This window comes from Manis javanica, chromosome 15, assembly GCF_040802235.1.
Source record: "Manis javanica isolate MJ-LG chromosome 15, MJ_LKY, whole genome shotgun sequence".
In the NCBI taxonomy this organism is placed as follows: Eukaryota; Metazoa; Chordata; class Mammalia; order Pholidota; family Manidae; genus Manis; species Manis javanica.
In genome coordinates, this window is record NC_133170.1 from 18,084,394 (window position 1) to 18,111,355 (window position 26,962).

Here is a 26,962-nt window from a genome sequence, read left to right on the forward strand (position 1 = left end):
TATATGAAAAATTAGCATGGTGCCTGGAACCAATACCACCCTCCCTTCAAATGTTAGATTTATTCAACACACTAATGATAATTCAGTGCCTACCAGATGCTCTGCTTTAGGCACTGGTAATACAAAGGGGAACAAGATGAAGGCTACCTCTACAGATAAATGAAAAAAGTGCTAATTAGCAATGACTGAGCAACTTTAGCATTTGAAAGAGTACTTAAAACAGATTCTTGATGTTTGGAAACTTAAGAATTATATGAAATGAAGAAGCAGAAAGGGTGGGAAATAGGGAAAACACATACTAACTTTCAATACACAATAGTTTTGTTGTATTTATTTAGAATTTTTAAAAAGACATTTCTGGATTGTAGTGGACATGAGAACATAATATCCTAGTGGATTTGGTAAAGAAGGAAGGGAAAAAGTTGAGTAGAAACACATGTATGGAACTAAACACAGAGGATTTAGACCCAAACAGGGTTAAGAAAACGAACACAAAGTAAAGTCAGTAGGTAGAATAAAGCAGAAAAAAGAAATATTGTGTTGTTTGGCAGTTGATCATAAAAGAACTAAATAAAATAGTCTCTTTAAATTATGCAAATACTAAATAAAATACAACAACAAAATAGCTGGAGGCTAACTAGGAAGACAGCCAAAGTGGAAGCTAAAGAAGACTGAATATTAGATCATATAAAATGTTTTTCATGCTATTTATTAGTTCTTAAAGAAAGGCAGATATGTGCTGGACATGCTTTTGTTTTACTAAGATATCATTTAATGACAGCTGAGGAACAAAAAGGCCGAGGAAATGAGATCATGAATAGTCTTGTAGAGCAATTAGTTACATTGAGAAGACTGGGAATAATTTTCTATTCACTCTAACCCTTCTTAGAAACTATGTGCATGCAAGTCTATATACATGTCTTAGAAAAAGCTATAAAATACACTAATCTAAGGTCGTATCTAAAATATTTTGGTATTATGGAATGTTTAAGAGAAATATTTTTGTTTTCATTTATGTCATAGACCTGCATACTTCCTTAGTCAATCAGTTTTTTGAGCCACAGCAGATCAGAAAAGTTGTAGTTGTTTAGAGCTTTCAAAACATCTGGAAAGTTATTCTGGCAAGTAGAGTCCAATCCATCAGCAAAACAGATGTTTTCCACTGTAACGGGAAAACACAACATTCTAATATGTATTGCATATGGTCCAAATCCATTTCAGAAATAAGATTTTACCCCTTAAAGGCCTTTGGAACCACAGTGCTCTCCTAGACTCTGCCAATAAAAGCATGGCCAAGGTCATTGAGGTGTTTGAAAGTCAATATTTTATAATAGTCTTTTTATCTCATGTTTTACAAAACAAGAGAAAAAAGTTATAAAAATCTAAGCTGCCTCTCCGAGTCCTCAGTTAAAAAGTTGGAGTTGGATCAAACCCAAGTGGAAATCTTTGGCAGGACCCCTGGGAGCTAAGGGTGGGGAAGGACAGCCGGTCATGAGAGAATAGAGGCTCCAGATTTCTAGGCTTTCCTACCAGAGAAAGCAAAGGGAAGCTTCTTTCTACTGACCATTAGGAAAGAGTATCAGAAGCTCTAAGAGATGGGTCTTATCAAAAAAACAGAAACTATTGTGCCCTAGGAATAAAGAAAATGGATCCATGCAAGAACTCTTTAGAGGGAAAATTTTCCTTCTGCAGATGAACCTCACATTTTCACACAAGTGAGTTCTCACAATTAGATGGCATAAATCACCTATTTACATTTTTTTAAATATCTAAAAAGAGATATAAAATTTTAATAGAAAGCATTTGCATTGATCATTTGTCACTTAGTTGTTCTAAGCTAAAACGTTCCATATTCTTAGCCAATGCAATATTTTCCTCATTTGACAACTTAGTTTCTTTCTTTTAATCAAGAGTGATGAGGAATAAGAAGAGAATGAAGGAATTATTTATTTTTTATTATACAACATAATGTAAAAAAAATAATTTTCACCAAAAGTAAAATGAACACTTTCTAGATTAAGCTGATGAAATCGACTTAGAGTCATCAGGTTGGCCATATTTGAAAAAGTTGTTTAACTATGTAGTGAAGTACTTGGGTTACACCAGATCACTGCTGAGTATTCTAAAATCTTTTATAGTTTCAGGTGCACAGCCTGTACAGATAAAGGGCGCAAACCATTATTTGGATTCAGAGGTATGGAGATTTCTGCTATTACTAGAGAAGCTTTGCCTGCGGGCACAAAACGTTTCAGGTCTCTGTGTAATGAGGTGCTATTACAGTCTAGGCTACAGTCTGCACTGGCAGTGATCCCTCATCTGTTCTCTGTTCACCTTCGCTTGCTGCATATGCCTGCCAAAATCACTACTAATTGAACCATGGGGTTGGTGTTCATATGTGTCAAGAAAGATGTGAACACAGTCAATTATTGGTACTAGTCAGACACGTTTTATTTTCAACTTCTTATAAACATTATAACCTAATTCACTTATGATATCATCACTGTCTCTGTTTACTCTCTTTCCTGTCTGAAGCTAGCGCATCAGGAACTTTAATGAGACCGCCTTTGAACCTGAAACACTTTATCACCTTGCTCCAGGGAGTTGAGCACTGGGAAGATATCATGCTTCATAGAGGAAAATAAAGATTTCTCTCTATGGAGATTATTTGCATTTGTCTGAGAGATAGTGCCATTCACCCATCATGTGGAGGAGTGTCAAGAACAGAAATGAGCAAGGAGAGAAGATTTTAAGTGGATAGCTTTCTAATTCTTTCTGAGACATGTCTTCCAAGTAGTTTTGCTTTGTTTAAAGTGTTGTAATCTTCCAAAACTGGGCATCTGCCAGTTTTTGGTAAGTGTGAAAACACATCTCAAAGCCAGAAAGGGAATGAGTTCTATATTTCCTGTAGCCAAACTCTCCCCCCCATCTTACAGCCCTACTAGTGGGTAATTGAAAACTGACATTGTGTGGGTAGGAAAAGGGATGGCTAGAGATGGAAAAGCTGTGCCAACTTATGAAAAAGACAGGAATATATGTAACTGAAGGGTATATGCTGAGAAAGGATTTTGTGCAGTGAGTACAGAGCTAAAACAAAGTTCTCGTGTAATTTCTGGGGTTGATATGGGTCCACTGCAGTGCTCGTAGGAGGAAGAGGAAGGGAGAAGTTTTGCATAAGAGAAAGATAAGGCTGGGAGAAAAGCTGATATGTTTCAAGGGATATTTAGTAGATTGCAGGAAACAACACAGATGATTACATTAATTCAGGACATATTGTGAAAGAAACATGGCTTTTCTGTGACTGACTGCACTTAAAATTAAGTTTTTCCTGTGGAAGGAGGAGTACAATAGGAAAAAGTTAATGGAGAAAAAGAAAATGAACGCAGATGACCTTGACTCCTACTCTCCTAACTTTAGAAAAGAAAGCAAAAACATGTCATTAGGCCAAATCTAAAGACAATAAAAACTTCAGATTTCTCGTAAGGACGAAGAAGTATCACAGACCAGGATGGGAAAGATTAAAAGTTCATGAAAAGGAAACTAGAATAAATGGGCCCTTAGGTTTCTACTTAAATACTTTAAAAAAGCTTATTGAGTTATTTTCCAGCTAATGTTAGCAAGTGAAATCTTCCATCTGGCTGCACTGAGAAAGAATTGCAAAGTTGTGGAAGAGTAGAATCAGAACTGGAAGTAATCTGGGTGTCTTCTCATCCAACCCCCTCATTTTTCTTTTAGCAGTTCTACTAGAGTGTGATGTAAACAGAATCCAGCAAGTCCACATACTCCAGTTTTGCTCATTAAAAACACAAAACAGCTTCTGTCACTCCTATGTTCCCTTCCAGCTAGTATTCCACCCCTTTCTCCCTAGTGAAGCCCCTTTAAGCAGCCTACAGGTGCTCTCTCCATGTCCTCATCTTCCCTTCACCTCCCCAGGCCACAGAGCCGCCACCCCATTGAAACTGGCCTCACCCAATTGCCTCACTAAGCACACTGTTCCGTCGGTGGGAGCGTGGACTTCCATGTAGGATGCCTGGACTTTAAATCTTGCTTTTGTCCTTTGCTGTCTGTGTAACCCTGGGCAAGTGCACCTGTCTGTGCCCCATTTTCTCATCTATAAACTAAGGATCAGAATGATCTTCTGCACTTTACAAGGGTGTTGTGAGAATTGAATTAGTCAAGCCATGAAAACAGCTTAAAATGGTCTAGGGCATATTGTAATCCCTTAGTAAAGTGCATTTGAGTTCTTAGGTATCATCTTTCTTGATTGCTTTGTGGTGTTACTGTTAACCGATTCTCTCCTTCTAAGTGTCCATTCATCCCTCCCTTTTTCCTTCTTTCCTTTTTTTTTTACAGTCCCTTTGTTATAAGTACTTGAGTGTCTCTCTGCTCTGCACCAGGAGGCTGGGTACATTCATCATCAGGACAGCACACATTTCTTCCCTGGGCACTCACACTTCTAGTTTTCCTCTCATCATCCTATTAACTGCTTTTCAGTTTTCTGTCAACACTCCTTGTCCTCTCTCTGCCTCTGCACTTCTTAAATTATCCTTAAATTTTGTCTTCTTATTCTAATATATTTTCTTGAGGAGGAAGGTATACATAGTATTCCAAATCCATCTTCTGTCTTGACTTTATTCTTAGGTCTACACTTCCAACCACTTAGTAGTTGTCTCTGCCTGTCACAAAGATCCTTCAATCCCAAGATGTCCAATACAGAATGGATTATCTCCCCAGTGCAGCCTCCTGCCACCAAGCCTGGTTTTCCCTATAGTCGGTGGCACCACCACCCATCTGGACGCCACATCGGATCCTCTTTCTGCATCATCTTCCTCCACATTCAGCCATGTGACAATCCTACTTGCCTCTCACCTGTAGTCCCTCTTCTCTGTTCCCACTTCCTTGGTTCAGGCCTTCACTGTTTTCTCCTTTTAGAAGGCAAGCCTTCTAAATTGCCTCTACTTCCTATCTTCTATTCCTTAACCCTACACTCACACATTTTCTAAGACAAAAACCTGATCACTAATTCAATCATGCACTCACTCACTTATTTACCTCACACCATTTCATGAAAACCCACTGTGCACCAAGCATGGATCATTTTATTTCCCTCCAAACTCCTTCCAAGGTGTCATGACTCCTTTTTGTAATCTTTGTACCTGTTTGGTGTCCTTAATTTCCTTAACAAGCTGTTCAATATTCTTACTTCTCAGCTCCATTTCCTCCTTCTTCATTCATTCAACTCTGGTACTGGTGATAGAGCAGTACATACAACTGATCAATCCCTGCCCTCACAGAACTTACATGAGGGAAACAGACAGTAAATAAGTGAATAAGAGATTTCAGATTGTGATAAGTGCTGTAAGAAAAGGTGGTATAAAGCAATAAGGAGAGAGACAGACAGACAGAGAGATAGATAGAGAGAGAGAGAGAGAGAGAGAGAGAGAGTGTGTATGTGTGTGTGTGTGTTGCTGGGGGTATAGTTTTAAATAGGGTGATAGGTCAGGTAAATCTTTTCCGATGAGGTAGCATTTAAGCTATGACCTGAATGAGGTGAGAGAGTGAGCTGAGTAGAATCTGGAAGAGCATCCCAGGGCAAGGGAACAGCAAGTGCTGAGACGTCACCGTGGAAGCACGCCAGATTGCTTGAGGAACAGCAAGGGGCTTGGCTTGGAAGGCAGTCAGTGCGTGGTGGAAGAGTGAGTCTCCGTGATTCCAGCCTTATTTTGCATAACAGAGTTGGGCATTCATTTCTGTCCTCAGATAGTGCTTGGTATATTACATTGTGCTTTACAACATGGCATGTGGCTGTCACTATTTGTTCATGTCTGTTTAATTGTTAATAGGGCGAGGACCATTTTGTACTCCTTTTTGTATGCCCAGAGCCTATCCCTGTACTTGGCAGGTGCTTGAACCTTTGCTGAATGGATGAATCAGAGGCTTTCTTATGCTGAAGTCACATGATCGAGTTTCTGGGTTCCCACTGTTTCAATAGCCTTTTTTCATCAGCTTGCTCTGTTAGCACCTCATATTGATCTTTCACCGGCTTTGGCAACTTCCTTCCTAGAACCTTGAATCATGAACTTTCCTGTATTGATTTCCAGTCATGACCCTCCCCTTCTCCCAGGCTGCTTATGTGTTGCAGTGATCAGCGTGGCCTGTGTAGGTGGTGCCATCGATGGGCTCTTCATATTGGGGCTGTGGGAAGGCTCACATCTGGAGGGCTAATAAATGGGGATCAATGTCTTGGGTGGGGCTGGATAAAGAAGAACTTGCACATTGAGCAAAGAAGAAAAATACAGGCAACTGACTGAGTTTATGTAAAATTGTCACGCTGAGATTGTACTTTAAGGTTTTATAAATACTTTAATATTTATTATCATAATCTATTTTTTTGTGCAAGAGTAAATGGATTTCAGACTTCAGCTTATTTTCAAATGACCAAAGGTCATATATGCATATATTAGAATAACATGTTTTTGCAAGATGTCAGTCCCTGAAAGCATGTGGCATCTATAAAAGAAGAATTTCTTTCTTTCTACCTCTCTCCCTTTCTTTCCTTTCTTCTTTCTTTTTAGAGCAGGAAGTTGGAGTTATATTTTAAAGAATAATAACCTCAGAAACTGTGAATTCAGGTGTCAGTCATTAGCAAACAAAAAAGGCTCTAAATTGTTGAGATACATGTTATCAAGAATGTGAACAAAACTTATATATCTAATCATAAAATAACCTTTGGGTTCCTTATGTAAAACCTAGTTACTCTAATTTCATATGTAATAATAGATCATTATAGCTTGCTTATCTATTTCTTTTAAATCACAGCAGTTTAAAAGTAATAAATTATCAGGGTAGGGAGGTGGTGGAGGAAGTCACAGCAACAAAATGGATAGAAGGACGTCCAACTGCAGAGAGGAGGCAGAAAGACTTTAAAGAGGCAGGCACCAAATATGCAAAATGATTGCCTCTCAGTCCAGGCCAAACAATGTAGTTACCTTTTGTAGCACCAGCATACAGGTGCATAATGCTTTATCCATGACTTAAAGTCACAAGACTCTAGTTTCTTTTAAAAGTGGTTTGTTTTTCAGATTTCATTTGGTCACACAGCTGACCTGATTTGTACTTGTTTGGCAGCAAATCTGATCTGAACTGAGATGAGGGTACTTATGAACTTTATTCTAATTTGTGCAGTTATGTTTTGTGGCAGAAATAATATGTAAATTACAGAAACTGCCAGGGGTGTCTTGAATACATGGTATAAGCACCACATTACCTTCACAAGGTTCAAATATCTGGTTCCAAGGGCTTTGGATAAGGGGTTTTGTACCTGCCAGGTAAAGTCATGACAGCACAGTGATAACTATAGTTAATCAGATAAGAAATGCTCTGCTTGATAAGATAAAGTGTGGGAAGTGCTTTGAAAGCTTTGCATTTTTAAAAAGAATTCATTTAAGGAAAGTTGTAGTGTATTTGGAAAGCCAACAAGTTTATAATACACTTCAGAGATTTTTCTGTGCATGTGCGTGCGTGTGTGTGTGTGTGTGTGTGTGAGTCCTTTAAGATGAAATTAGACGTGGGATCTGGGGGATATATTTGTTGTTGCCTTGCCAAAATTTGGATTTATGCACTGTCATCAGAGAAATTATCCTTAAGGTTGTTGGAGTTTTCTTGAGCACCAGGGATATCTGAGTGAAAAAGCTATTCAGTGATGGGAATATGTTTTTAAAAACTTCCAGGTTTGTATAGAAGTTTTGTTTTGTTTCGTCCCCCACCTGCTCTCACCTCCTTGTCACCCACCCACCAAGATTCTGCTGTCAATGAAGAAAAAAACTGGGTGCCAACTTAAGGAAATAGAGTCTGTGTTTGCAGTGCCAATGAGGTACCCGAGGGGAATTGTTAAATAGCCAGAGGGTTATTCTAGCTCAGTAACCTAAAGACACAAAAGGACAACTTTAAATAGTACGGGAGGAAATCTCAAAAATCTAGTTGAGTTCTAGGAGTAAAGAATTTAAAACACACAAAATTCACAATAGATAGTAAAATATTACTATGTTAAATTTTCTTTGCCTTAAGATAATATAGTGGTTTCTAATTCAAATATTATAAATTATATCAACTAAAACAGTGAAAGTAACTCTTAGCTACACTGTCACCTCGCTCCCCATAAAAACACTGTTACAATGTTGGCTTCTACTCCTCTAGCTGTTATTCTTTTTTTACGTAAAACAATTCACAGTACATAATGTATTGTGACTTGCCTTGCACCCCTTCCCCTGACTTAATAACTTTATATCCTGATGTCCATCAAAGTTAGTCGTTAATACCACTACCTCATTCTTTTCAATCATGAGATAGAATTCCATTTTATGGCTATCTTTAAAACTGATGATTTTTTGAAGGTTTACTTTTTTCCACAGTTATTTTATTTTTCTTCTTTGATTCTCATCTGCTTTCTTGCTGAGACACAAGTAGAAAAATAAAACGCCGAGAGAGAGTCAACTACAAAAAGCTGTAAATAGTGAGAAAAGTATTGTCTTCAAGTGGCAAATCTCCAGTTCTCTGGAATGAGCAACACAGTTATCTCAAACACGATGTCTCTTCCAATTTAAAGAATATTCAGGTGTTACTAGTAAATGGATCAATAACTCAGATTCAAAAATTAAATTTCCCCCAACTGTACAGAAGTATTAGAATCTCTGGAGGAAATAAAACCTTCTTGTAAAAGCAAACTTTTTCTTTATTGAAGTATAGTTTATACACAATCATATATTGATTTTAAATATACAACACAGTGGTTCAGGAGCTACCTGCGTTATTAAATCCTCACCCCCCACTAGTGCAGTTACTATCTGTCAACATAGGAAGATGCTACAGAATCATTAGCTCTATTCTCTGTGCTGCACCACTGTACCCATGATCAGCTTATATTATGACTGAGAATTTTGTACCCCTTTATCCTCCTTCTCACCCACCCACCCCAGCCGTTCCTGCATGGTAGCCACCAGTCATTTCTCAGTATCTCTGAGTCTACTGCTGTTTTGTTCAAAAAATAAACTTTCACATTTAAAATTAGGAACAGAATATCTGTGGTCCTGCTCAGAAAGAATTGTTTTATCTACAAAGCTCATCAGTTGTTCAAAAGGTCAGTGGTAATAGACAATGAGGTATTCTGATGACCTGTATCCAGGTAAATAAGTGAACAGTAATTGATCACTTTTACCACACACTGGAGCACAGCTTTGTTCCTCTGTCATTCTGTCTCATCTCTTTCTGCTTTTCCACAGCCAGAGCTATCTCCCTGCAGTTAGTCCTCCCTGCTGTATACAATTCAACAGTCTTTTCCTTCTGAAAAATCAAGGATAGTAACTCAGGTGAACGCCTATGACTCACCTTGCAATACTACTGCAATTTATCTGTGCTAGCTTCGTTGTTCCATCCCTCTTTCTGACCCTCAGAGCTGCCCCTTATCCCGAATTTTATGATAAACATTCTGGTGTTTTTTTTTTTTTTTTTTTTTTTTTTGAGAGGGCATCTCTCATATTTATTGATCAAATGGTTGTTAACAGCAATAAAATTCAGTATAGGGGGGTCAACGCTCAATGTACAATCATTAATCCATCTCAAGCCTAATTCTCGTCAGTCTCCAATCTTCTGAAGCATAACGAACAAGTTCTTACATGGTGAACGAATTCTTACATAGTGAATAAATTCTTACATGGTGAACAGTACAAGGGCAGTCATCACAGAAACTTTCGGTTTTGATCATGCAATATGACCTATAAACAAACAGGTCAAATATGAATATTCGTTTGATTTTTGTACTTGATTTATATGTTGATCCCACATTTCTCCTATTATTATTATTATTTTTATTTTTAATAAAATGCTGAAGTGGTAGGTAGATGCAAGATAAAGGTAGAAAACATAGTTTGGTGCTGTAAGAGGGCAAATGTAGATGATCAGATGATCAGGTGTGTGCCTATGGACTAAGTTTTAATCCAGGCTAGACAAGGGCAGCAAGACATCCACGGATGCAGAAGATTTCTCTCAAAGCAGGGGGGGTGAGGTTCTGAGCCTCACCTCTGTTGATCCCCAAATTCTCACCTGATGGCCCCCCTGCGACTGTGCCTGTCTTAGGTTGTTCCTCCCTTGAGGAATCTTACCCGTCTCTGGCTAACCAGTCATCTTCTGGGGCCATACAGGGAAATGTAAAGTTGGTAAGTGAGAGAGAAGCCATATTGTTTGCAAAGGTTAGCTTTTTACTTCTTTGCAGATTTATGCCTTGTGGCTTCTATGCCCAGCACTTGTCTCGAGGTATCTTTACCACCTGGAGGAATTATGATACTCGGTAAATTCGATATGAGGCACGAATTCTATTTAAGGGTTGTAATTAGGAAGGAAGAAGAAAAGCTATAGATGTAGCATATGAGGGAAACTTGGGAGGATTGATTATTTCTTTGACATATCTTCTTGTATAGTACCTTAAGTATGTATAGGTTTTAAACTACTAACTAATTTGCATACACATATTAACATAATAGGAATATGGTGACATAAACAAAGCAAATCTATAATTACCAGCCATCTCCAGTGAAGCCAAGAAAACCATTTAGGCACCCTAGGCATTTGTGAAAATTTATCTATGATATGATGGATATTGTCCAACTGTACTTGAACCATCAGACAAATTAAAGCAGCCCATTTCTGGGATCTGTTCACATCCCATATGTTCTTTTAACCATAGATCATTCTGGTGTTTTTATACTAGTTTTTAACAAATATGTGTTCCTAAATAATATATCATTTAGTTTTGCTTTCTTTTGAGCTTTGTAAAAAGGGCAATTAATTTATTGTACATAATCTTCTGTGACCTTCATTCAACTTTATGTTTCTAAGCATTATCTATGCTGCTGAACATAGCTGTTGTTTCCTCATGTTCACTGCTATAGAATATTTCATTATCTGAGTATACTAAAATTTCTCTTTCAATTCTACTTATTTTTAAATTTTCATTCATGACTTCTTTTTTGATCCATGTGTTATTTGGAAGTCAAATTTTACATCCCACTTATTTAAGTTAATCTTTAGAAATTAAAAAGCACTCATTTAAGTTCTAAGTTAAATTTAAATCTTTCAAAAATTATTCTATTATTGATTTCTAAATCTATTGCCTTGTGAACAAGAGGTTACAAGGGCTATAGATGAAGGGCCAACAAACCCACCCTGCTACCTATTTTTCTACAGCTGGTGAGCTAACAATAGTTGGCATATTCTAAATGTTTCAAAAACACAGAGAAGGATAATGTTTTAAAGCATGTGAAAATTACATAAAATTCAAATTCAGCGTGCCTAAATAAAGTTTTATTGAAATACAGCCATGACCATTTGCCTAACTACTATCATTGCTCCTGCAGGAGGAAAAGATAATTGAAGAGCATAAGCTTATTGCCAGTAGCTGCCTTCACACTATGGTGGTAGAGTACATGCAACAGAGACTAATAATGTATTACTGCAAAGCTAATATATTTACTATTTGGCTCTTTACAGAAAAATTTTTTCAATCCCTGGTCCAGATAATACAAATACTTTGAAATATTTTAGGTATGTGGTTAATTTATGTAAATATTTCTTATGGGCTTGAAGAGAATGTGTACTCTCGAATTGCTGTATGCCAACAGCGTAATCTCTAAATGTTGTCTATCTATATATCTCTATTTATATACATGGAGTTATCAATAATTAATCAATAGGTGAGAAGGTATTGAAATATTCCCAGTATAATGGTGGGTTTATCTATTTCTCCTTGTAGATTTCATCATTATGTGGTGACTCTCTTTCTATCCCAACAATGCCTTTTTATCCTAAAGTCCATTGTGTGTGATGTAGTTATACTATGTCAATCTTCTTTTTATTGCTTTATAACTGATATACCTCATGTTTTCCATGTTCTTATGTTTGTAAATAGCACATAGCTATACTCTTCAAAGCTGCTTTGACTCTGTTTTAAGTGGGGAGTTTAGTCCATTTATGTTGTGATTACTTATGTAGTTGGATGTTTTTCCCTGCAGTCTTTACTTTCTTCTATTTGACCCCCTTTTCTAGACTTCTTCCTCATATTTCTTTTTCTTTGCACAGAATAGAGAGATGGATGGACTGTTATGTCTATTTCTTACTGCCTTTCCTTTTTTGCCTGATTTGGGATTTCTACATTCCAGGCCTACTCTTTCAGAGTCTTTAAGATACTGAAGAACATAACCATCTGAAACATGTTCTCTGGAGCCAGCCTGTTTGAGTTGAGTTCCCAGCTTCATCACACACTGGTTGGATGACTTCTAGCTCAGGATTTTGCACTGTCTGGTTTTCTTTTCCCCTCACTCGCAAAATGGAGATTGTAAGAAGATTGTCATGAGAATTTAAATGAGTTGATACATATAAAGCATTTAGACATCATGAATGTCATACTGGTAGTTTCTCTTGACTCTTATTGTGGATATTTTTCTTAAGGAAATTTAAAATTAGTATCTTAAGCCCCATAAAACAGTACACGAACTTGACAACAATTCAACTCTGCTCATTCTCCTCCTGATTTATATGTTATTCTCCAATATTTTAATTTTTTTAATTTTGATATTATTATTGCCGTTATTATTGTTATACTTACTGTTATTGTTATTATTTACTGACCAAGTTTCTTTACATTACCCCAAATGTTTATTGCTTATTTGCTCACCATTTTTTCTTGCATCTCATTATTTCTTATTGGGTCACTGCTTTCATCTAAAAGAATGCTTTAAAAGTCTATGTAAAAAGGGGTAAAAAGGAAAGTTTTTGTCTAAAAAGGTCTTCATTCCATTTCTGTTCTGGAACTATAATGTTTCTGGGCACAAAAATATAGGTCGACAGTTATTTTATTTCTTTCAGCATTTAGAACATACCCTGCTGTATTCTGGCTGCCATTATTCCTGTTGAAAATTCTTTGGTCTACTTGTATTTCCTTTGTAGGTACATTTCTTTTTTTGCTCAAGGCTTTTAATATGACCTTTATTCCTGATGCTTTATGATTTTACTATAATGTACCTTGGTTTGTTTTTCTTTTCATGTATCTTATTTGATACATGTATGTGTTGCACTTTCCCCATTTAACTTTATTTTGGGGTATTCTCTTACTATAGTTATATGCCACTACTTCCTTTCTTGGTGGATTTATGAATTATATTTATCTTGAAATTTTATCAGCTATAATTCATAATCTAATCTAAGATTTTTAGCCTTTTCACCCCTTGCCTCTGCTCTTTCTGGTTTCTCATTCTAGGATTCTGATTAGATAACTGTTAATCTTCACATTCTATCTTCCATGTCTCTTCATCTTTGCTATTTTCCCTTTTTTCCCCTCTGTGCTGCTTACATTTTTCCCTTTAGCTTCGTCTAACCCATTGAGTTTCAGAGTTCAACAATTACATGTTTCCCTTTCCAAAACTTCTTGATGGATTTTTTTTTATGTCTACCTAGTCATTTTAGGTAGTCTTTCATTTATGATTTAATTTTTTATTTCTTTAAACAGCTAGATCATAGTTTTTCTTGCCTTATAAATCTAAATATATTCATTTATTCTGCTGATTCTTATTCATGGTTATTAATTTTCTTATATGTCTTGTGATCTTTGGTCATGAATTCCTATTTCGTTGATGTTAATTTGTGGGAAATTCTGGGACACTAACTTGAAGCTATTTTTCTCCGGAGAATATTTGTATATACCTGTCTTAGGAGCCAGGGGCCGAAGGACCTGAGACTACTCTGATTTCCCTTCAGTGTGGTAAGCTAACAGGTAGGAGTTGAAAGATCAGCTTGCAGCTGGTGTAAGGCGTACTTAAAAGATTACTGCCCACTCGACCTATTTCAGTGATTTTATTTTGTTCCCTTTCTATGTTGGACTCAAGAGATTTTCTTCACTTCCTGAGAGTCTAGCCATGCATATCAAAGTATGTTCTGTGCAGAATCCAGTTGTTTTATAGTTGGGGAAGTCTCCAGATGATCTAATTCACGTTTCTCTCTGAAGCTTAAATAAACATGCATACATACCATCTACAAATATAAAACTATATGGTGTAAGACAAAGAGCTCCTTGCCTGACGAAGCTCTCAGTGTCCTGTATTTTTAATTTTCTTTCCTCCGTTTTCTTTAAATTTTCATTAATTTTTTATGTGTCTCATATGGTCTCTATTCTCAATTTTCCTCACTCCCTTGATTTGTCCTCTTATTTCAACTGTAATTTTGGACTCAACTAAATTATTGTTTTAAATTATAATTATTAGTTGACTCCAAAAGTATTTGTTGAATGAATGACCACTTTACATTCACCAAATTAAAAAATTCAAGGTCTTCCTTTTGAATGCTTTTTACCCAAACAACACTTGAGCTTTCTTTCCTTTATAGAAAATGAATTCGTTATTAGTAAAAAAAAGAAAAGAGAAAAGAAAAAGATTTAATCCATGCATAAGCAGTGCTGTATATTCACTTATTATTTATTCATTTACATCTAATTAAGACTTCAATGTTTTTTAGAGCTGTTCTAGATTAACAGCAAAATTTAAAGGTACAGAGATTTCCCATGTAGTCCTTGTCCCCACACATTCATAACCTCCCCCATTATCAACATCCCCCCTCAAAGTGGTCCACTTGCTACAATTGATGAACCTACATTGACACATCATAGTCACCCAATTCCATACTTTATCTTAGGGTTCATCCTTGGTGTTGAACAGTATGGGTTTGGACAAATGCATAATGATATGTATGTATCATTATAGTATCATACAGAGTACTTTCACTGCCTAAAAATCCTCATTGCCTGCCTACTCATTCCCATACCTGACCCTGGCAAACACTGATCTTTTTACTGTGTCCATAATTTTTTCCTTCCCAGGATGTTAAATAATTGGAATCATACAATATGTAGTTTTTTATATTGGCTTTGTTCACTTAGTAATATGCATATAAGATTTCCTCCTGTCTTTTCATGGCTTGATAACTCATTTCTTTTTAGCCCTGAGTAATATTCCATTGTCTGTATATACTACAGTTTGTTTATCTATTAACTTATTTGCAGGACCTCTTGGTTGCTTCCAAGTGATGAACAGAGTTGCTATAAACATTCATGTGTAGGTTTTTGTGTTGACATGAGTGTTAATCTCCTTAGGGTAAATATCAAGGAGTACAGTTGCTGGATTTTATGGTATGAATATGTTTAGTTTGTAAGAAACCACCAATATTCTTCCACTGTGGCCTTACCATTTTGCATTCCCACAAGCAATGTGTGAGAGTTCCTACCTTGCACCTCTATCAGCATTTAATGTTGTCAGTGTTTTAGATTATGACTATTTTAATAGGTATGCAGTGGTTTCACAATATTCTTTTAATTTGTGTTTCTCTAATGACATATGATTTGCAGCATCTTTTCATATTCTTCTTTAGCATCTGTGTATGTTCTTTAGTGAGGTATCTGTTAAGGTCTTTGGCTCACTTTTTAATGAAACTGTTTTCTTATTGTTGAGTTTTAAGAGTTCTTTGTATATTTTGGATAACAGTCCTTTATCATATGTCTTTTGCAAAGACTATTTTCTTCTAGTCTGTGGCTTGTATTCTTATTCTCTTCACATTGGCTTTCACAGGGCAGAAATTGTTAATTTTGATGAAGTCCAGGTTGTCAATTATTTCTTTCATGGATCATGCCTTTGATGCTGTATCTAACACATCATTGCCATACTCAAGGTCATCTAGGTTTTCTCCTATTTTATCTTCTAGGAGTTTTACACTTTTATGTTTTACATTTAAGTCTGTGATCTATTTTGAATTAGTTTTTAAGAAGGGTATGAGGTCTGTGTCTGGATTCATTTTTTGCATTTGATGTCTAGCTGTTCTAACACTAGACTTTCTTTGCTCCATTGTATTACCCTTGCTCCTTTGCCAAAGATTAGTTGTCTGTATTTATGTGGGCCTATTTTTGGGCTTTCTATTTTGTTCCAGTGATCTATTTCTTTATTCTTTTGCCAACACTGCACTGTCTTGATTACTGTGGCTTTATAGTAAGACTTGAAGACAGCTTGTATCAGTCCTCCAACTTTATTGTTTTCTTTCAATATTGTGTTGACAATTATTGATCCTTTGCATCTCCATACAACTTTAAAATCAGTTTGTCAATATCCACAAAATAATGTTCTGGAACTTTTATTGGAATTTCACTGAACCTGTAAATCAAGTTGGAGAAAACTGACATTTTGACAATACCGAATCTTCCTATCCTCAAACATGAAATACCTGTTCACTTATTTAGTACTTTTCTGATTCTGTTAATCAGTTTGTAGTTGTCTTCATATAGATCTTGTGCATATTTTGTTAGATTTATACCAAAGTATTTAATTTATTTGGTTGTCAATGTAAATAGTATTGTGTTTTTAATCTCAAATTCTACTTTTTATTGCTGGCATATAGGAAAGCAATTAAGTTCTGTGTATTAGTCTTACATCCTGCAATCTTGCTGTAATTGTTTAATAGTTCTAGGGGTATTTTTGGTCAATTCTTTTGGGTTTATTACATAGACAATCATGTCATCTGTGAACAATGTCAGTTTTATTTCTTCTTTCCTAGTCTGTATACTTATTTCCTTTTCTTGATTTATTGCATTAGTTAGATCTTCCAGTGTGATGCTAAAAAGGATTGGTAAGAGGGGACACCCTTGCTTGTACTTGATCTTAGTGGGAAAGCTATGAGTTTCTCACCATTAAGTGTGATGTCAACTGGAGGTTTTTTGTAGATATTTTTGATCAATTCCCTTGATCAAGAAGGGAAGGAATTCCCTTCTATTCCTTCTTTACTGAGAGTTTCTAATCATGATTGGGTGTGAGATTTTTGAATGTTTTTATGCATCTATTGATATGACCATGTGATTTTTTTATTTTTTTGCCTGTTGATGTGATGATGACAATTGATTTTTTAAAAAATATGAAAGATGTATATGTATCAGATACTGGAATAGAGAAAGATATTCTAAGGTTAAAGGCCAAAGCCAAAGGCACAAAGATTAGAAGTTTAGATAATTTATATAATTTTAAAGCTCTTACAATTGAAAGTTTCTATCACTACCTGTTATGTTTGTATTCCCTTTTTAAAATTTTTATTTTTTATTGTTTTTTAAAATTAAAGTATCATTGATATACAATCTTATATTGGTTTCAAATGTACAACACAGTGGTTCAAGTTACCCATTTATTAAATCCTCACCCCATCTAGTGCAGTTATTATCTATCAACACAGAAAGGTGTTACAGAATCATTGACTGTATCCTCCATGCTGTACTACCATCTCTGTTACCAACTTATTTTATTATTATGAATTATTGTGCCCTTTTATTCCTCCTTACCCTCTCCTCCCATTTGTCCAACCCCTCTCCCTTTGTAACCACTGGTCACTTCTCAGTGTCTATGAGTCTCCTGCTATTGTGTTCCTTCTGTTTTGCTTTGTTTTTATATTTCACAAATAAGTGAAATCATATGGTATTTGTCTTTCTCTGCCTGGCTTATTCACTGAACATAGTATCTTCTAGATCCATCCATGTTCTTGCAAATGGCAGCATTTCTTTTCTTTTTATGGCTGAATAATATTCCATTGTGTATATGTACCACATCTTCTTTATCCATTCATCAATTGATGAACACTTAAGTTGTTTCCATATCTTGGCTATTCCAAGTAGTGTATCTATAAACATAGGGATGCATATATCTTTTTGAAACAGGGATTTTGTTTTCTTTGGGTAAATTCCTATAAATGGAATGACTGGATCAAACGATATGTCTATTTTTAGTTTCTTGAGGAACTGCCATACCGCTTTCTACAGAGTTTATACCAATTTACATTCCCACCAACAGTGTAGGAGGGTTCCCCTTACATTAATTGATTTTTGAATGTTAAGCCAGCCTTGCATACCTAGGTTAAATCCCACTTGGTCATGTTGTATAACTCTTTTTAGATATTGTTGGATTCAATTTGCTAATATTTTATTAATTTTTTTTCCCATCTTTGTTCATGAGAGATATTGGTCTGGAGTTCTCTCTTCTTGTAATGTCTTTACAGTTTTCTTTTCCTGTAATACTTTTGCTTGGTTTGATATTAGGGTAATGCTAGCCTCATAAAATGAGTTAGGAAGTATTCCCTCTGCTTCTATCCTCTGAAAGAGATTATAGAGAATAAGTATAATTTCTTCCTTGAATGTTTGGTAGAATTCACTAATGAGCCCTTCTGGTCCTGTTACGTCTGTTTTGGAACACCTTAATTATTGATTCAATTTCTCAATAGGTAAGACCTATCCAAATGATCTATTTCTTCTTGCGTGTGTTTTGGCAAATTGTGTCTCTCAAGGAACTGGTTCATTTCATCTAGGTTATCAAATTTGTAGACATAAGAGTTGTTCATAGTATTCCTTTATTAATCAGTTAATGTCCATAGCTCTGTAGTGATGTTCCCCTTTCATTTCTGGTATTATTCTCTGTCTTCTTTCTCTCTCTCTCTCTCTCTCTTTGAACTTAGCCTGGCTAGAAGCATTAATTGTATTGACCTTTTCAAAGGCAGCTTTTGGGTTTACAGATTTTCTTTATTGTTTTCCTTTTTTCAATGTCATTGATTTCTGCTCTAATTCTTACTATTTCTTTTCTTCTGCTTATTTTGGATTTAATATTCTCTTCTTTTTCTAATTTCCTAAAGTGAAAACTTAGATTACTGCTTTTAGATCTTTCTTCTTTTTAATATATGCATTCAATACTATAAATTTACCTCGAAGCACTGCTTTTGCTGCATCTTACAAATTTTGATAAGTTGTATTTTCATTTTCATTTTAAAATGTTTTTAAATTTCTCTTGACATTTCTTTTTTAATCCATGTTTTACTAAGAAGTGTGTTGTTCAATCTCCATGTATTTTGGAATTTTGTAGTTATCCTTCTGTTACTGATTTGTAGCTTAATTCCACTGTGTTCTGAAAGTATACACTATATAATTTATTTTCTCTTTAATTTATTAAGGTGTATTTTGTGACACAGAATGAAGTCTATCTTGATGAATTTCAACTTGAGAAGAATGTGTATTCTGCTATTGTTGGATATAGTAGATAAATGTCAATTATATTCAGTTGATAGATGGTCTGGTTGAATTCAACTATGTCCTTAACTGATTTTCCACCAACTGGAACAGTCCATTTCTGATAGAGGGGTGTTGTCATTCATTTATTTTTGTCTAATAACATTTCTTGCAGGTAAAGGAAAGATTACCCCTGGAAAATGTCTGTTAATAAGTTTTCACTTTCATGATTTGAAATTTTCATACATCTTCTTAAATGGTATATAATAAAATATAGCATTTTTGCATCCAAAGACTAAAAGTGAATTTTTACACCCAAGTGGATGTAAAGAACCATACCAAGAAATATAAACATCAATTACAAGGTAAGCAACAAGCCCAAGCACCTCCTAAAGTGAGTGCAATTGGTTGTTTTTCAGCAGTGCTAAATAATAATGATGTGGTAGCTAAAATGAAATTACTTGTCTATCAAGATATGCTTTAAATTAGATCATTAAAATAATAATATTGTAAACTACAGTATACTTGCCCTCATTTATCCACAGATACATTTTGCATTATTTGGCTTTAAGACTTCCTACAAAGTTATATACAGCAGTCCCTGTATGATATTTGTATGTCAGATAAGGCGATTGGAGCTGAGAGGGGTGTTTGAAGAATACATTTGATTTCTGGGTAGTTTAGATATAACTCTTACTCTTGAAATTACATTCAACCATTACAATTACTTTTTCTGTATCTAGGTTTTACACCCAGCTGTATACTTTATCTGTTCCTCAAGTTTTGCTACTTCACTCCACTCTGGGAGACCTAATTTACTCCATGTACCTACTTTCTTTCATGCCATCCTACATAGTTTTCATCCCACACACAATGATTAACAAATGAGATTATCAAAAAGGAAAAACTTGCATATGGTGGCACTATAAACAGGTAAGTGGTTCCTAGGGGAAGACCCAGCTCCAGTGGTGTAAGTTGAGGGAAGGTGATTTGATGTTCACAAGTGAAATGATCCAGGCTTTCCAGTTAAGACCTAGATTTTAGTTTTGGCATTAGTTTTGCCTTTGGCAAGAGGAATGAAACTGTTGAGCTTCCTTTTCCTGCTAACTAGGTATAGTAAGACCTATCCCATTTTAAGAATTAGAAAGTTTCTGATATAGGTAAATATACAATAAATAATCATGATGATACATAATATTGATAAAACAGAGATTTCCAGCATTGGAAAAGGTCAAGTGGAAGGTGGTGTGGTGGAAATATTGGAGAGACAATTCCTACTTCGGAGAGGGGAATGGACTTAAAATCTGTTCTAACTTTTTGCATAATGGTTTGATTTCCACATTGGTCTGAAATTTCACTTACCCCTCCCTGACAATTTTTTTTTTCCTGCTTCACAAAGCAACCAGGTCTAGTATATTACAACCAAGTTTACTTTATAGTTATTTCGTTAACTTTTGGGAGTCAGTTGACATGAAAAAAGTTAGAACAGGACTGGGGATGCATAGCCATGACAAATGAGGTGCTTTAATAGTAAGAAAATACAATGCTCACAGACAGGAAGACTTCTTTTTTAGTGGCTCTGTGAGCTACTCTGAGAGAAGGCAAAGATTAGGAGGGCTGGTTAAGTTACAAGAGGCATTACATGAAAAAGGCCTCCATCACTTCAAACCGCATCAGGCTCTTGGCAAGAGCTCTGTGAAAATGGGATCCAAGACAGGTTTGCAAAGCGGGTCTGGGCTTGCTGGCTGCAGCTAGGACCAGTAGTTTAAAGACTCTCAGGGACCGAATGGAGGCCCTTGGGTGTCACCAGTTTACTGCATGAGTTGAGACAAAAAAGAGAAAAGTATCAAAAGAGGGAAATAGGTGGGAAGGCTGGAGAAGGACGAGGAAGGCCGGCGGTGGTTGGGTGTGGCAGGCTTACGGTCGGTAGGGCAATGGCCACTAGTTGTGCACCAGGACCTGCGGCGCTGTAACAGGATCGCTCCCTCCCCCTGGGGCATCAACTCTTGCCCAAGGGTCGAACCTCTCCACACACTCTGTTCCTCTTGCCGCTTCTTGCAACTGCTAGTCGGTCCTGCTAGGGCACTTCTGGAAACCCGTGAGCGCCTCGGACCCTGGGTCGGACTTTGATGGAGGTCTTGATAACTTGGAGCGGCGCCCTGCCTCTTTTGCCCCGGCCACTGTCTGGCTCACTCGGCTCCGCCGGCCTATTTTGCCTCCTGCGCTGGCGTCGACCAGATACTCCTCGGCTCGGCTGCCTGCAAGACCCGGAGGGCGGAGCCGGCTCCGGCCGCGCGGCGCGCACGCGCTCGCTTGCTCGCCCCCCGCGGGGGCTCTGGGCATGCGCGGCGCGCGGCCGGCTCTGGCGGCGCGCGGGGAGCGGGCGGGCAGCTCCAGACTTGGCCGGCGGCGGCGGGCGCGGCGGTCCTGCCCAGCGCGCGCCCGGCGCTGTGCTCGCCCGGGAGACCGCCGCTCTTCGGCTGCGGGCGGACGGCGGCTCTGCGGCTCGCGGAGGCTCGGAGGGGCGCGGTCCGGTTCGGGGGCTCTCTCCGGGCCGTCTCCTGCCTCGCCTGGGCTCGCGGCACCTCGGCGGAGAGCCGCGGCCCCGAGGGCGGATCTAAGGTAGGAGCTCCTCGGCGAAAGGCGCCCGCAGGGGGTCCGTCGGCTGGAACTCTCTCTCGATTTTAAAAATCCGCCTTTGTGTGCTCGGATGGAGCGGTGCCAGGCGCCGCGTCCGCCTTCCTTCACTTTGACTGCTTGCAACTGGTGTTGGGAGCCAGGTGTCGGGGGCGCTGCCGCCGGAGCGCGTCGGCGCGCGGGGTCGTGGGCGCCGCGGAGCGGGCGCAGCCCCTCGGCAGCCCGGCCGGCCCCGCTCCGGGCTCCGGGCAGGCTGGGCAGAGATGCGGCGTCCGTGTGACATTTCCTGGCAACCTGAGCTTCCGCAGGTACACCTGCGCTTATCTGGTCCGTGGGGCGACTACAGAGCGAATATTCTCACGGTTTATTTTAGGCGTGGGGTTTCGAGAGCTACCCTCCCCACTCCCAGATTGGGGGTGCGGGGTGTCTTGTCAGATCGACACTTTGGGACAAGGTCCCAGCATCGCATACCCCGTTATGCGCATACTCTTTGTTTTTGAACAGTTGTTCAAAACAAATTTCTGTTGACTCTCCTAATTCCTGTTGACTTCTCCTGAGCTTGCTCCACTTCACTCACCATTACACTTTCAGGAAGACGGCCTTCTGGTGTCTGTCAGTTTATGCCTTTGGAGTGGATTTCCCCACCACTGTGTACCCTGCTCGCGCCTCCTACGCTCACTCTTTCTACTTTTCTTGCAAAGACTATCAGTATGCAGAATCTTTGCCCGGAAAGCTCTCTGGGTTGTTTCTCAAATCCGTCTTTAGTAGTACCCATGGTACTGATGGAATGTCTTTAGGGGTCGTAGGACGCTGTGGTATTAGGATTTGAAACCCACGGACGTCTAGAGAGCTAGAAATTGGACTTCGCCTTTACAGAATATATTTCAATGAAATGTATTACTGCTTTTCTTTGAAAAGTTTTCATTACTTGCCTGAGATGACTCAGGAATAGCTAATATCTTAAGAGTTTAGATAAAACTTGGTTTCAGATGCATGTGAATAGTTTGCTTATTTATTTGGGAGATAAGAAAATTAGGATTCTCAGAGGACTTCTTTATATACACATAACAAAGTAACTATGTTGCGGTGTTTACGCCTGTTTATTTCCATGGAAAGGAGACCGTTCTTCTCTACCAGGGCTTGGATTTGGAAAGTGTCCCCTAGTAATTTAGATCATGTGGTCATTGATACTAAAGTCAATGTTATCCTCTCTCACCTAGTATAGATTTCCCATTTGGAATTGGAATTTTCTGGGCATATTGCTATAGTTCTTAAAATGCTAGTGTGGAATATTTTGGGTCATGGATTTACATTTTTACTTACAATTTGAAAAACAATGCACTTTCTAAGTAAAGGGTGGAGTAGAATGTATCACAAAAGTAAAAACATGGGATGCCTTTAGTGCACAATTCATAGATTGACTTAAAAAAATTCCACAAGTCATTCACTTTACAGCAGTGGAAAAAAGGAAGACTTGTTTTTAATTCTACTATTCTGATATAACTATTGTTCACAATATTCGATACATTCTCTTAAGTAATCTTTTTTCCCTCCCACTTTCCACTATCATTTTACAGTAATTATCAGTCTTTTATTAATAGCGGAGTAATACTTGAAGTTGTATTTAAGGTGATGTCTCTTCAGCATGGTTTATTCTAGTTTGTTTCCTATCAGGGATCTAATGTCTAATTTTGAATGCTTTGTTTCTAACCAAATGTAAAGATTTCGTTTCCATTTCTAGTTTTTCTTACTTTCAATTTTTAATCTCTGGTGAGACTTTTCAGATATCAGTCCTTTAATATGTTACAACACAGGCTTTCAACTCTTTGCTTTCAGTGTTTTTGTTTGATACATTGCAAATCCAAGTCCTTTCTTGTTTTTACACTATACTACACGCATATTCACCCACTACTTTTTCTTCTTCCTCTGACTCCGATTTTCTTCGTTTACCTATCTTAACTCTGTAGCAGCTCCCTTGACCTCTGGTTTGTGTAAGAAAATAAAGTATCCAGAATAAAAGATGATAGTTTTTCTCAATTCTCTCTTTAGAATGCTTGAGGTTTGTTGGATGACTATTTTAGCACTGACTTAATTTACATAAAATATAGGTTAACTTTTCTGAGTTGTATTAAACATATTTGGTAGCTATTTGGATCATCACAAAACAATATAAGTTAATGACAGCTTGCAACCTTTCAGGATCTGCAATGGTTTGTAAGGGGGAAGAGTGTAATTTTAGTGAAGTACTTCAGCTACATTACATCCCTGTTGGGAATTAATGCATACAACTGTTCGCAGCTGTCAGCGATTGAAAATATTTTCTTAAAAATTCTGTAAAAGAGCAGTTGAAATATTTGAAGTTTAATATATGCAGGGAAAGTGTGAAGTTCTTCAGTGCTTCACAACAACCTCTTCAGTGTTTTCTAGAAATATTAAATATTTAATTTCTTTTCCAATCAGTTTTAGATTTACGGAAAAAGTGGAAAGTTAGTACAGTGACTTCTCATATACCCCGATATCCAATTCTTCCTCTTATTAACATTTTACTTTAGTATTTAGTATAATTTATGAGTGAGTATTGGTACATTATAAACTAAAGTTCATACTTTGTTTGGATTTCCTTAGTTTTTATTGAAATCATCTAAGATAGCACATTACACTTAGCTGTCATGTCTCCTTCAGCTCCTCTTGGTCATTACAGTTTGCTGGACTTCCCTTGTTTTTGATTATCTATACAGTCGTTGGGAGTACTGGTTGGGTATTTCATAGAATGCCCCTCTGTTAGAGTAGGCCTAATTTTTGTTTTCACGGTCGGACTGGGATTTTGGGTTTTGAGGAGGAAGATCACAGAGATAGAGTGCTGTTTTTGTAACATCAAATGAAGGCTACATACTATCAACATGATTTATTCACTGTTCATATTGATCTTGATCATCTAGCTGAGGTAGTGTTTGTTAGGTTTCTGCACTGATAAGTCACTCTTTTTTTTCTTTCCATGCTGTCCTTTGAGCAGGAAGTGACTGCATAGCCCATACTTAAGGAGTGAAGAGTTACGCTTCTCCTTGAGGGCAATCTGTATAAGTTATTTAGAATTCTTTGTTTGACATGGCAAATTTGTCTCTTCTCATTTATTTACTCATTTACTTTTATTGGACTGGAATCAAGATATGTTGTATACCAGGGGTTATAATCTAATACTGCTTTATTTTGTTACTCAAATTGTTTCAGCTTTTGCTATTGGGAGCTATTTGAGTTGGCTCCCGTGTCCCTTTGATATATCTCCATCAATTTGAGTTTTTTTTTTATCACTTTCTTACTTTCTAGCATTAAAAGATACTCCAGGCTCATCTTGTATATTTCCATTTCCTGCCCCAGTCCTAGAATCAGCAAGAAAGAATATGGTTCATTTTCTTGGGAAATGGAATTAGAAGCCAAGATCTGGATGCTAGGTGTTCTTGTTGTAACTGGGGTGTCATTGCTTCTAGGCCCTGTTTTCTCACAGAGCAGGAAATACATGTGTGTACAAAAACCCATGTATAGATACTTATCTGTGTATATTTCTTTGTGTAACCACATACATCTGTATTAAGCTAAATATGATTTCATATGAATGTCTCTTACTCTACTCCATTACCGTTAGTATCATTGTGGCCTCCTCTCCTTACTTATCTGTAAACTCACTCTAGCCATAAGGAGAAAACTGGCTCCTACCATCTGCCATCCATTTACCTAATTGTTCAGTTCCATTATATATGTTTAGTATATCAAAATTGTTAGCCTGTACTCCCTTTACAGAGAGTGGGAAACAATGTTATTAAGTAGAGTACAGTGCTTATGTGTAGTTCATTTTGCTTTTAATCTTACATATTACACTCCTTTTCCTCTTACCCCCTTTAGTGAGATTGTTGCACACATTTAAAATACAATTAAATCCTTTTGTTACAATTTGCATTCTCTCTGGGGCTCCCTCTGACTGTCTAAATGATTTTTAAAAATTTTTCATACATTAGGGTTACTCATGTCCTGTAAAGCACTGTGAGTTTTGACAAATGCATAAATTCATGTACCCATTATTATAGTATCAAAGTATCATGCAAAATAATTTCAACTCATTAAAAAACCCCTGTGCTTCACCTGTCACTCCCTTAACCCCCTCCTCTGACAACCATTGATATTTTTTACTGTCTCTATAGTTTTGCCTTTTCCAGATAGCATTTAATTGGAATCATACAGACTCGTCAGACTGGCTTCTTTCACTTAGGAATATGCATTTAAGGTTCATGCATGTCTCCTTGTGATTTGATAACTCATTTTCTTTTCTGTTACTTAGTATTGCATTATATGGATGTTTCATAATTTGTGTATCTATTCATCTCTTGAAGGATATCCTGGTTGCTTCCATTTTTTGGTAAGCTACTATGCATATTCATGGGCAAGTTTTTGTGTAGATATAAATTTTCAGATCAGTTTGGTAATATTTAGGAATGTGATTGCTGGATCATTTGATAGAATTATGATTAGCTTTGTGAGATGTTGCCAATGTGTTTTCTAGAAGTGGTTCTACCATTTTGCATTCCTACTCGCAATGAATGCAAGCTCCTGTTACTCCTCATTCTTGTCAGCATTTGGTATTGTCAGTTTTTTGGATTTTATGCTTTCTGGCAGGTATCTAGCAATATCTCATTATTGCTTTAATTTGCCATTCCCTAATGAGGTTTGGTGTTAAGCTTCTTTTCATACGCTATTTTCCATCTGTATATTTTCTTTGGTGAGCTGTCTCTTCTGAACTTTTGCCCATTTTTATATAGGTTTGTCTGTTTTCTTATTGAGTTTTAAGTATTTTTCATATCTATTTGGTACAATCACTCTATAGATATGTGTTTCAGAAATATTTTTTTCCAAACTTGCTTGCCTTTTTATTATATTAATCACTGTATTTTCAAAACAAATGTTTTTAATTTTAACAAAGGCCAACTATTCATTTCATGGGTAGGCTTTTGGTGACATGTTTAAAAACTCATGGCCAAACCATCTATATTTTATACTGTTTTTTCCCCAAGGAGTCAAATAGTTTCACATTTTATATTTAAGTCTATGATCCATTTTAAACTAATTTTTGTAAAAGGCGTAAGGTCTGTGAAGATTGATTTTTTTTGTTGCCTGTGGACTTCTGGACTTACCAGTACCAAGTAAATGTGATTTTTTAGTCAG

At 37.1% G+C, this 26,962-nt stretch overlaps 1 protein-coding gene across 3 annotated transcripts in view; it reads left to right on the top strand.

The window, feature by feature from the left end:
- The first annotated feature begins 21,599 nt into the window (after positions 1 to 21,599).
- Positions 21,600 to 26,962, top strand: part of EPS8 (EGFR pathway substrate 8, signaling adaptor) — a 173,467-nt gene continuing 168,104 nt past the window's right edge. For 2 of the 3 annotated variants that reach the window (XM_073223223.1, XM_037023071.2), the window contains exon 1: positions 21,600 to 21,736. The gene's annotated coding sequence lies outside the window, so the exon portion shown is untranslated. Of the gene's footprint in view, positions 21,737 to 22,040; positions 22,060 to 26,962 lie in introns of those variants that run through there. The other variant, XM_037023074.2, reaches the window with a different exon arrangement.